The sequence below is a fragment of the Falco rusticolus genome, chromosome 4, assembly GCF_015220075.1.
Source record: "Falco rusticolus isolate bFalRus1 chromosome 4, bFalRus1.pri, whole genome shotgun sequence".
In the NCBI taxonomy this organism is placed as follows: Eukaryota; Metazoa; Chordata; class Aves; order Falconiformes; family Falconidae; genus Falco; species Falco rusticolus.
In genome coordinates this window covers 42,033,503-42,045,243 of record NC_051190.1, presented here as the reverse complement: position 1 = coordinate 42,045,243, position 11,741 = coordinate 42,033,503, and positions in this window count along the sequence as shown.

Genomic DNA, 11,741 nt, shown 5'->3' with positions numbered 1-11,741 from the left:
CTCTCTCATGGACACTTACACAATTTTTCTTTCTTTGCAGTTTTGGCCAATCCACACTAACAGCCATTTGGACTGGAGTTTTCTTTGTCCCTCAGGGTGGAAAAATTGGACTGATTCCTCTGAGAAGCAAGAGAGCCAGGTATTAATTATCATAAGGTGGACTTGCAAAGTACCAGTTGGCTCAGCTCTTTTTCCTTCATTTTTCAGCTCATGCTAAGTCCTTGAATCTGTTGTGGCTTATCCCATTGCGTGGAATAGCACATCATTCAGCATTTTTAAGAGTGGCCAAAAAGATTCTTAATATTTAAAAATAAATAGCAAGAAGTGAACAATCACTGGAGGAAGAATTTCTTCACTTGTGTTTTATGATCTGCAACAGAAAATTTTGGAATGAACCACAGTTCTTTGTCACTTGGAATAGTTCTAATATTGTTGCTTTATTACAGCGAAACCACTGGTATTACCCTTGAAACATCTAAAGGGCTCAGGTCAGCGCACCAGACCTTCTGCAGTAGTAAAGTACTATATCTACACCAATTTTTTTAATACATCCAGCTTCCCGCTCTGATCTCATGGTGATACTTGTACGAGTAACTTTCCCGCAATGTGTAAATGTCTCCTGATGGACGCCGGCTAGCCTGCGTGCTGGGGGGTGGCAGGCAGAGCACGCACAAAGGTCACTGGTGTGCGTGAAGCAGCTGTGGGTAGGAGGGAAGACGAGCACTGGGACGCTGGCAGTTGGTACTGGCCTAGGGCTCTAATTAGAACTTAGAGAATTATTTGGCTTTTCTCATGCCCTTGTCAAGAAAATTTTCTTTGGGTTTTGAATGCATGGAAGAAGTTCGAATGAGCACACACCACTCCGAGGAGAACCGAGCCTTTCTCCACGGACTAGATCTCAGCAAAAACCAGCCTGCAAGGTCAGAACCGAGCAGCAGGCACTGGGGCAGCTGGGTCTGCTCCCATCCCTCCCAAGGACTCCTCACCTTCCTTCGGAAGACGCAGCCAGCTGCGCGGTTGTATCCTCTCCACCCCCGCTCAAGTGTCGACAATTGAAAATGATAATCCCAAAAATAAGACAAGACATTGTTAAGCCTCACATGTACTTGCTCTTCAGATTCATACCATGAATTAGTCCACTTGCCTGTAATGGCTTCAGACTCTTTTATCTTTCTCCCAGTGGATTTCTCTACTGCTTTACATTTAAATTCACCTTGCCTTCATAAAAGCACAGTTGAACTGTAAGCAATAAATGATCCAGGCAAAACCAAAGCCATTGTTTTCTTGGCTTTCTCTGCAGTCCCAAGATGTTTCCATACCCCTTTGAGAAAGCCACCCCACTCTGCCTATGCTGTATAGCTACTTGAAAACAAACGGGTAGGATTGCACCAGCCACTTACTCCTCAGCCTTAGAAACAGTAGGAAAATCCCACCTATCCACAAATATTTGTTAAGATTATAGTTCTGAAAATAAATTAGGCTGGAACATTCCCTATCAGGCCAGGCCGCAGTATCCAGCTTTCTTATAGCAATTACTGCCCATTTGATATGCTTCATGCTCTCCTCATTAATGGGTTGAAAGGTTTTATGGGATAATAAACTAGTTCCAGTGAGAAACTTTATTTATGAGACCAAAGGCCAAGTCACTTGTCCTTGCAGAAGGAGCCTTGAGACTGTAGTTGATTGGCAATGGTCTAGGCTGGATAAATCACAGGAGCAAAACTTCCATCCCATAGGACACAGATCCACCCACGAATTGCTGAGGACACAGGGGTACCTGCTGCAGGAAAGCTGCGAGAGCAGAGATCATCTAGGTGATGACACTGCTACAGTAGAAAAGTAGGACAGTCACTGGCTTCAGTCGAATAATGAAGATGCTGTAAATTAGAGTTACTGCCATGTTAAATAATCCCTAATGGCTTCCTTATCTGAATCGAGGTTTGGTTGAGAACTTGTGACCTGGAATTGCAGTCATTATGTTATTATCAGAACTTGCTGGGTTTCTCCCTCTTCAGGCAGTAGGCAGATGGTAATTGCTTCCCAAAACATTCCTCAGATGAACAGCAGTGACAAACACTCATTTCACCTCAGAGAATCCCAAAGCACGTTACAAACTCCCTGGACTAAGGGGACGGACATATTTTCCTTGGTTTTGGTAGGAGCCACACAAGAGCCCCTCTCATCAGGGACGAGGTGTGCTTGGCTAATAGACGGTAACGGTACCTGGCTTCCCACCCCAGCTGCCCCGCACTATTAACCCCATACCTGCACCAGATCATCAGAAGGGGTCATCTTCCCCTACTTCATCAACTACTTAAATATCAAATCTGCCATCCCACCACAACTGGAGAAGACTGTAGGTAAGAATGGAGGAGAGTCTGCAGTACAGCATTGCTAACAAGAGGCAAGCTCTATTTTTTCTCGCAGTTAGCCCATTCCTCCAGTGGTGCTGGTTGTGATAGCACTCTGCTTGCGTGTTCCCTCTGGGAGCGTGGCTTCTGCCGGGTGAGAACAGCACAGCCACCCCTGGTTGTTATTTCTGGCCACATGGGACAGTGACTGCATGTCAGGTTCTTGCTGCAGGCTCCTTCTTGTTTCACACCATCCATGGACAGAGCTCTACCATGAAAGGAAAAAAATCCATATGGATCAAATATTATCATAGTGGCATCAAAGTATCACATGGTACAGTCCTAACCTATGTACTGTATAAAAATCTGGTATTCAAACACCACCATGAGGAAACTGTTGACTTTACAGGCAGGCATTGTAAGAGAGAAGGTGACAAGAATCTGTAGCGAGGACTCTGGAGGCGTCTGTACCTGTGGCAGGTAAAATCAAATTGGTAGTACAGAAAACATCTGGTTTAGGCTCAGACCATGGGTTGACGTTAGAGCTCTAAAGCAGTGATTTCCTGGTTGAACGACAGGTTCTTACACGAGAGCCTTTACTAAAAAAGCAAAGATTTTAAACCAAATCAGTGAGTGTAATAGTTCAAATTATGGCTGTAAGAGAAAGTCTGGTTTCTATCACCTCCCTAATCAATACTAATTCAACCAAGGTATAAAGGAATTAGCATTGTTCCCCAAAATTCTCACCGCTGTAGTGCTCAGTCCTAGAAGGCAAAACGCAGCCCCTCCAGCAGCCTGCGACGTGCAGAGAGCACCCTGCCCCAGCACACACAGCCTTTGGAGCTCCTGTTAGCCTCACAGAACCTAGGTGAGAAATCTGTCTTGAGGTGATGGAAAACAGGTTAATAATAACTTGCAGAGCATTTATTTTAAGAAGGACAGTCATAGCTACAACAAAAAGACTGAAGGAAGGAGAGACACACAGTGGAGACACACTAAATGTTTTTGCTGATCTGCTCCAGGGCAAGACTGAAGGGCACCGTCCATGGCCAGCACAGCGAAGGAACAGCCTTTCACCAGCTATGAAGAGCCTGTAGATTTCGACAGTAGAAGATCTGGGAGATACAGAATCATTCTGCACACGGGTGGTGAGAATTGCACAGCTACCTCAGGTAGGGTGAATATTAAGTTACTGAGGCACTTGTTAGGTGAGGCAGTATTTACCAACATAAATATTTTTTCAGTTTTCTAGTCTGTAGTTTGTTTGTGCAGACACCACTGTCTCACTGGAAGCTTCTACTTGAAAAGCCTTCTTTAGCATCTCTCAGAATTGTGATATGTTAGACTGGCACTGAAAAAAAAAAAAATCATGTGGTAGCAATTTATTTCCCACAGCTATACACTAGCAAGCACTCATTTCCATCCCACCTACAGATATGTGTATAGTTTTTTGTTCTAATATTGTGAAAAAAGGTATTTGCATTCTTGCAATACAAGCAATCTTTGGCTTGAATTTTTAGCTGGTCAAATAATACTAAAGGAGCAAATATATTGGAGTTTCTGTCTGCTCCACTGGGACTATGCAGGCAGGCAAGCTCTATTACAGCCACAGTCTTATCAAAGAAAAGATAAATCTCCTTATTAAATCTTCGTTGTTTTTATTTTCAAGAAGAAAGCCTCTCTACTGCAGGCAAAATTATGGAGAAGTGTGCAGATGGGCGGCATGGTGAAGGACTGCAGGGGGGATGCATGCAGAGCAGCAGAGAACGGCACCGCTCCCACCACGGCACCACCAAGGTCCCTGCCTGGGAGCATTGCTGCTGCCCCTCTGATGGGACTAGGTGGGACCAGCGTTGGCCCTGGTTTAATATATTGTAGCTAGCAACTCCAGTATTTGACATTTGTATACAAACAACAAACGCCACTCATACTTCTTCCTCCTGCATATGGTTGACATCTGTTTGGACAGCAAAAATTCATTCAGGCAGGCTTCGCTGACTAAGGACACTTGCCAAAGCTCACCTTTACAGAAAAGTGTCCACAATTTGAACGGCTAAATTGAAAGTAAAGCAATAAAGAGTACACTCCAATGGAAGTGGCATTGAACCTGAATTCATGTATTCATTTTTAATTATTCTTTGCATCCTTGGGCAAAATCCTTATGCCTGCATACAGCAGAGCATCCAACCACCTAAGTAACACATGTAAATCCTACAAGATCTGAGGTGCAGTGCTAAAATAGAGCCTCATTGCTCTTGCTACCACTTTTACTAGTTTTCCATCTGTTAAAATGGATATAAAATTAGTCCTGTTTTCCTGCTCTTACCTGCTTTGAGAGGAAGGGGAAAAGCAGGAAAGGAGAAGATAAGGTACAAGACAAAGGACCATGACATAAGGGTAATTATGCCTATCTTAAGAACTTTAATTTTTTTTCTTAAAATATTATCTTGTGGGGGATGCAATTTGAAAGGAATTTAAGAGGTTTCCAGTGGTTATGTTTAATGTACATGGAAGTAATCTAAATGGTTGGGAAAATATTGACTGGAAGCTAAACATGTTTATGTTACATTAAACTAAATATTAGAATTGCTTTTTCAGCACTTCAAATGCAAGAAACTGCCTAGTGCTTTTACCGGCACTCATAAGAAATGTTAAAAGGCCTTTTTCCTGCTATGTTTTAAAAGGAAGATAGGCAGTATAAGCAAAACTGCAGACTGATTTCTTTATTGTGCTGGGATGTCCAGCTACACTCCAACTGATCAGAGAGGTTTTTGTTTACATATTCTGCATAAAGTTGTCCAGCAAACTTCAAATGAACTCATGCCAGGACCCAAAATGCAGTGTACTCGATGGACAGGGGGAGCTTTCCCCTGCCCCTTTCCCCTTCGCTGAGCCAGCTGGGGGATGCTAGTCCAAATATCAGCAATAGGTGAGCTTATGATTTAGGAGTCTAGTAAATTATATGGAAGGATTAAAAGAAAAAACACCTAAAACCTATGGTGGCAATACTGTAGGCTAGATTTTTATCTCAATTCAGGTCGTATGAACCTAACTAACTCCTTCATTGGAGGCGCTGACCTCTAGATCAGGCCCTGTGGTCACTGCCTGGACAGGCAGGAACAAACCCGCTGCGGCTGGGTGCGGGCATCTGTGCAACATGTCTCTCTTTAGCTTTTCATACCTTGCAAAAAAGGATAAACCTGTGATCAGCCAGGCCTTGCTGACAGCTCACTTCAAAGCAAGTTTTTTATTTATTCTGAAGTATTTTAAATAGCCCCCCTAAAAAAGCTGAAGTCCCCATCATCCCTACACAGGCTCAACTGCCAGAATATTTAGCAACGCATATAACAGAAGGCACAATCATCACTATGCCTTTAATTCTTAAAATAAACTACTAGGAAAGAATTAATGTTTTTGCAAAATAAGTTGGATTGGGGGTTTTTTTGGTCATTTGGTTGCTTTTTTCTGAGCCCTGACTGGATTGAATACAAAAAGGAAGGCAAGTTAAAAGTACAAAGCCTATAAAACCTAGTGTTCCAGGGAGCAAGTGCAGGCACCTAGGAAATCGTTGTTGATTGTAGCTAATATCTATGATAATTAAGCTAAAAATACCCACAAAGCAATAGAATTTGCAGAGATGACTCTATTGTCTTAAGCAAATAATGAAGCAAGGAACAGTTAAATTGATCCCATGACTCTCATTTCAATGATAAAGCAGCAGCAACTGTTAATCTATAGCACTCCGTTTAGATTACAAACCTAACATGGATCGGGCAATTTCATTAGAGATGATACAGCTAAGAGAGAAATGCTGGCAGGGAAAGAAAGGCATCCCCATGGAAATCAAACTGTCCTGAGAATTTCTTGCTGCTCTGTACCCAGAAGCATAATGAGGGAAGAGGTCTCACAAACACCAGGTAGATCTGTAGGGAGCCTTCGGTGTCCACCCAATTCCCTTTTATTTTACCCCAAAGGCTACCAGGGTACACCGGGCTGAAGCAGCTCCCCAAGTGCAAGCTGCCTCGGGTGGTCAGGGCGCCTACTCCAGCCAGGAATCATGGGGAAGGGGCAGCTGGGAGGGAGGGGGGTAAGTTCACCCCCACCCACGGTCAGAGCCCCAGGAACCACCCCGACGGTGCTTCTGGATAGCCTCCAGCAAGGCACACACATGCATCCTCAAGGACAGAAGGAGCAGATGGGGAACTTTCTTTTTTCTCTCCTCTTTTTAGTCTTGTCCCTGAAATCAACACATGATCTAAGAGCCAACCAAACTCACCCACAGATACCAGCACTGCCTGGAAGAGACAGTTTTCTTTTTAAATTAGATCCTTTCAGACACTCACACAAATCCATAGATATCACAGGGCCTGCCGAGCTGGAGCCAACGAGCATCCACAGAGCGATGCTGTAGGTGAGGGAAGGAGGGAAAGGCTTTCACTATCTCTGCTGGCAGCTGCATGGAGCTTATGGGAGTAAAAACTTTCTGTTCTCACTGAAGGTTAGCAGGCAGGACTATAAATATCCACATGGAACATATTTACTGAAGGATTGAGTGCCATACTAACAGCTTTTTTTTTTTTTTTTTTTATGGTCTCGCCATATATCACAGGTACTAGCAACTTTCTGACATGAAGTCAGAGAATAATTGAGGTGAGAAGGGACCTCTGAATGCCTCCAGTCCAGCCTCCTGATCAAAGCAAGGACAACTTTGCTGCTAAGGGAGGTTGCAGAGGGCCTTGCCCAGCTCAGTTCAGACAAATTTCAAGGATGGAGAGCCCACAGCCTCTCCAGGGAATCTGTTTCTGTGCTGCATAACCCTTATTCTAATTATTTTTTTCCATATATCAAAGGACAAAATTTCATAGAATCACAGACTGGTTTGGGTTGGAAGGGACCTTAAAGATCACCCAGTCCCAGCCCCCTGCCACGGGCAGGGACACCTCCCACCCACCCAGGTGGCTCCCAGCCCCGTCCAGCCTGGCCTTGGACATGCCGGGGATGGGGCACCCACAGCTGCTCTGGGCTTCCCCTTGCTCCAACACATGACCATTACCTCATCATTCTGCAGCACGCTGCTGCAGAGACTCTGACTCCATCTTCTATACAATCCCCTTCCATTAGTGGAAGATAGCAATCAGATGTCCCCTTAGCTTACCTTCTCCAGGCTAAATAAACTCAGCACTCTTAGACTCTCCTGACATACCACGTGCTCCAGCCTCCTGAACATCCCATTGACCCTCTGCTGGACTCACTCCCACTTGTTGACCTCTCTCTAGCACCGGGGTACACCAAAAACAGTTTTCCAACTGTGAGATGGAACCTCACAAGCGCTGAGTCAAGGGGAATGGTTGATCTGTTGGCTACAGTCTTAACCAAATAGCCTGACACACAGTCAGGCTTCAGCATCTTAAACCCACTGCTCACATTCAGCTTATGGCCCACCAGGACCCCCAGGTCCTGTCCGCAGAGCTCCCCCCAGCCTGCCAGTCCCCAGCCAATGCTGCCGATGCATCCCAGAGGCAGGACTTGCTGTGTTTGTCCTCACGGAATGTCATGAGGCTCTTGTTAACCTGTTCCCCAGGCTTGTCAAGGTCTTTGCCTATCTTTGAAAACAGATGCTAGAAGTATTGATAACATCTTCTGTGTGCCTGCACGGGAAAAGGAGTAACTGTCTCATAAGGTTTCTGTATATATATGCAGGCTCCCAGGTGTCATGCTGTTTTACACCAATACTCTACATTTTTTACAACACTCATAAAGGACAAGGAAAACCCAAATCCCAACTGACATCAAGAAGAGTTTTTACTGACTGCAATGACCTTGAAAATACTCCAGTCGTATCAGTGCAACAGCAGGGATCAGGATGTCAGCATTAGTGCTGGAATGGAGTTGTTTTAACATGACTTTACTGAAAAGAAAGGAAGATTTAGTTGCTGCTCAAGGGGGGGGGAGGGGCTTGAAATCTATAACCGGTATCCCTGTTTAAAATTCTGTTACCAAAATTTATGACACACACTGAGTCCCATTTTTCCTCTCCTAAGAGCATTTCTTTCAGCCATTCATTTTGCATTTCATGAGACACTTCTGTAGATGCAGTGAGCTATATCACTGTATTCTGCTTATATAGCAACTAGACATCTACTCACTTCAAAACTTGCGTGTATTGTGATGACTGTATAGAATATCTCAATGAAAGTCTACTGCATCCTTGATAATTTATTTGTATCCAAGTGGTAATATTCCTTGCAGCCCTTGGAAAGGCTGTTCTAAGCCATGGGGTGGGTGTTCACAAAGCATAACCTCCTGTGCCTAGATACTTCCAAGAACTCATCCTATGTGAGGGATCTCCTTTATCAAGGAGTTTTGTAAAACATTGCCTCTCCCTAATGAAATTTCCATTTTTCTCCTCCCTTGTTGCAATTACATATGCATTTTACAAGTACACCATGGCTGTGCTGCTTTAATTTTATTATAATACTCAGGGAATAATTAGTTCTGTATCTTCTAATGAAGAACAAATGTATGCATTCAAAAATTAAATATTTACTTTCCAAAGAGCCATCACGAGTTGTTGTGAGTGCTTGTCTTCATTATGTGTGGAAAATTAAATGCACTCTGTATAATAATTCTGCTGGTATAATAAAGGATTATGCATGACAAGGGAAAAGTGACCCAGTTCAGCAGGAAAAAGCCCCACACCCTTCTCATGAATTTTTAGTTCATATTGCAATAGGCTCAGGTCTTATCAAATATAACAAGTCTGGGCTTCATTTACTGTATTAAGAGACACTGATTGCTCAGGAGGTACAACACTAACCCAGTTTACAGTTTTGAGGGAAACCTTGGGTGGCACCAAATGTCAGGTGCCACACGAAATGTAGGCCATCAGAAGGGTTCTCATTCCCTTCCCAGGTCCTGACAGAGATTTGATTGTGTGGGAACTCTCCAAATAAAAAATAAACCCAAAATTTTAAAAAAGCCCAAAAGAGTCGGGATTTACTGAATATCTGAAATCTATAGAGTGGGTGAATTGAAAACTTGACAAATTACTGGAATTCTATACCTAATCATAAGTAGGGTGGGAAGCTCAGGAAGACAGCTCAAGGCAGATCAGAAAACATTAAAGATCCTGCTTTGGATCTTATTTTAACAGATCATAATTGTGCACTACTCATTGTAACCACTGCAGACAAAATCAGCATCATGGATGTCTTTGTAACAGACATGCCCTAGCCAAACACATTTCCGTAGCACTTGCTAGATCTAAAACCTGAAAGTGTCCTCTTTTCTCTTTCTTGGCCACATCAGTCGAGTGTGGCGCCTGCTCTCCCGCCCAGCCAGTGCCGTTGTCCACCTTTGCTGGCACTGGGGAATCTGTTTTTTCCTCATGTTCTTTGGAACTTTCATAACGCTGAAGCTTTTGAATTTTGGCCCTTGCCTTGAGGCTATTAAACAGTTGTTCCAGCCTTTTTTTGATTAGATTTCTTAACTTCCAACTTGCTTTAGGAGGTGAAAACATAGAGATAGACCTTTAGCTTTTTGCATCAACCAATCTATTTCTAAACCACCAGCAATTTCTCTCTCTCTGCAGATATGCTAACCTCCCGTCACTACATAAAGGAGGTTTAAAAGTTTCTAGGACACAGAATATATACAAGCACAGAATTTTGAACAGCTTTTCCCTATGGATTTGATGTACTATTTGAGGCTTACAAGGCATTACCCAAACTGACTCACAAGGGTTTCGCTTTCCCAACAGAACTAGCAATAACCACAACTGTGGCATGACGTGCCAGCCATGCTCAAGCCCCAGTGAAACGCCCCGTACTCGGGCACACAAGGTGCACACGTGCTGCCAGGGCGGCCTGGTTTCGCCGTGTGCCAGCGGCGTGGTGGGAGCAGGCGTGGGCTGGGGGCGCGGGGGCAGCTGCCTGCAGGCACAGACCACCACCCGCTAGGCAGGGAGCAGCACCGGGGGGGGGGGGGGGGGGGGGGGGGGGTGTGCTGGTGCCCTCCGCTTCCCTGCCTAGCACTGCAACCTCTCAAAACCGCTCCCACCACCGCCTTACGCTTCCCAGTGCCCTTCCCAGGGACAACACTTACATCCCCCTCTAATCCTAGCTCTTCTATAAACAGCCCGTCTCAGAGCAGTGCATTTGGCTGGCTTAAGCACAGTTTTCAAAGCAACTGAAAATATGCAGCAGCCATTTTCCAGAATAACCTAGAGTGAAAGCTACAAAATTATGGAACTGAGTAAAAACCACAGAGGCTTGTCAGGGGGGGTTAACAGCAGGCAGGGCACCTGGTGAAAGACCGGGGTTAACCACCCACCCACGCCTCCACCTGCCCCAGGGCTCAATGGCCCCAGGTGCCAAAATGCCTCTTCCCAACCACTCTGCAACAAACCTGGGTTTGTCAATCATTTTGGTGGTTTTGAACATCAGTCAGTTTAATTAGGCTCAATATAAAAGAATTAAACTGTGACGCAACATTACCTGGGCAGACAGTTTACCACAGAATTTCTCCTAGCTCTACAAAAGCCAAAGGAAGGATGGCAGTTTACACTAGCTGAACAAATTCCTGAGCACTCCTGGAGTTTGTAACCTGAGAAACCAGTACGTAACTGTACAGTCCAGTACCTGGGCCCTAACCCTCTTTATGCTCCCTTATTTCTTACATACCCACATATGCTGTCAGAGCAGCATTAATTGGTGTGGAGGTAAACATGAATCAAACTTAATCAAAGAATGCACGTACCTGGGCGACAATAGCTGTGAGGCCACGTACATTATGACAGAGTACTCAATGCCATATACAGCAACAGTATGTTGATTTAAAGCTCAGAAATTTCCAGGAGTACAGGTTGCATTCGCACACCTGCCGCTCACCGAAGCAGCCTGCAGCCCCTCCGCTGTACACCCACCCGCTCAGGCAGACAGGCACAGAACACAACTGTCCTCCTGCCTTACGTAGCACCTCAGCGTTCAATAGATCTGTTATCGCTCCAAGCTGGATGTACCCACCAGACAATAAGTGAATCTAAGCAGCAAACCAGCTGCAGTGTCCCTGGTGGCAGCTGACCTTGCTTTCCGAGAGCATGCCTGGCTGGGGGGCACCGCCAGGCAGGGCAGCATCGCTCACAGCCTGCCTGAACGGCCCCCTCCAGAGCACCAGCCCCCCGAGGCTGCAAACCCAGCTTCAGAGCAACCAGGTGGGGCCCGAGGATAATCGAGGCTCACCCAGAGATCACAGAGGAGACCAGACCTATTTACCACCAGGGAGACAGAGGCAGAGAGCAATGTAGAAATTGCCAAGAAGCAGCTGAGCACATCCATCCACAGAGTCCTGCAAGAATAAAACTCTTTTCCCAATTCTAACGGGAGCTGGTGT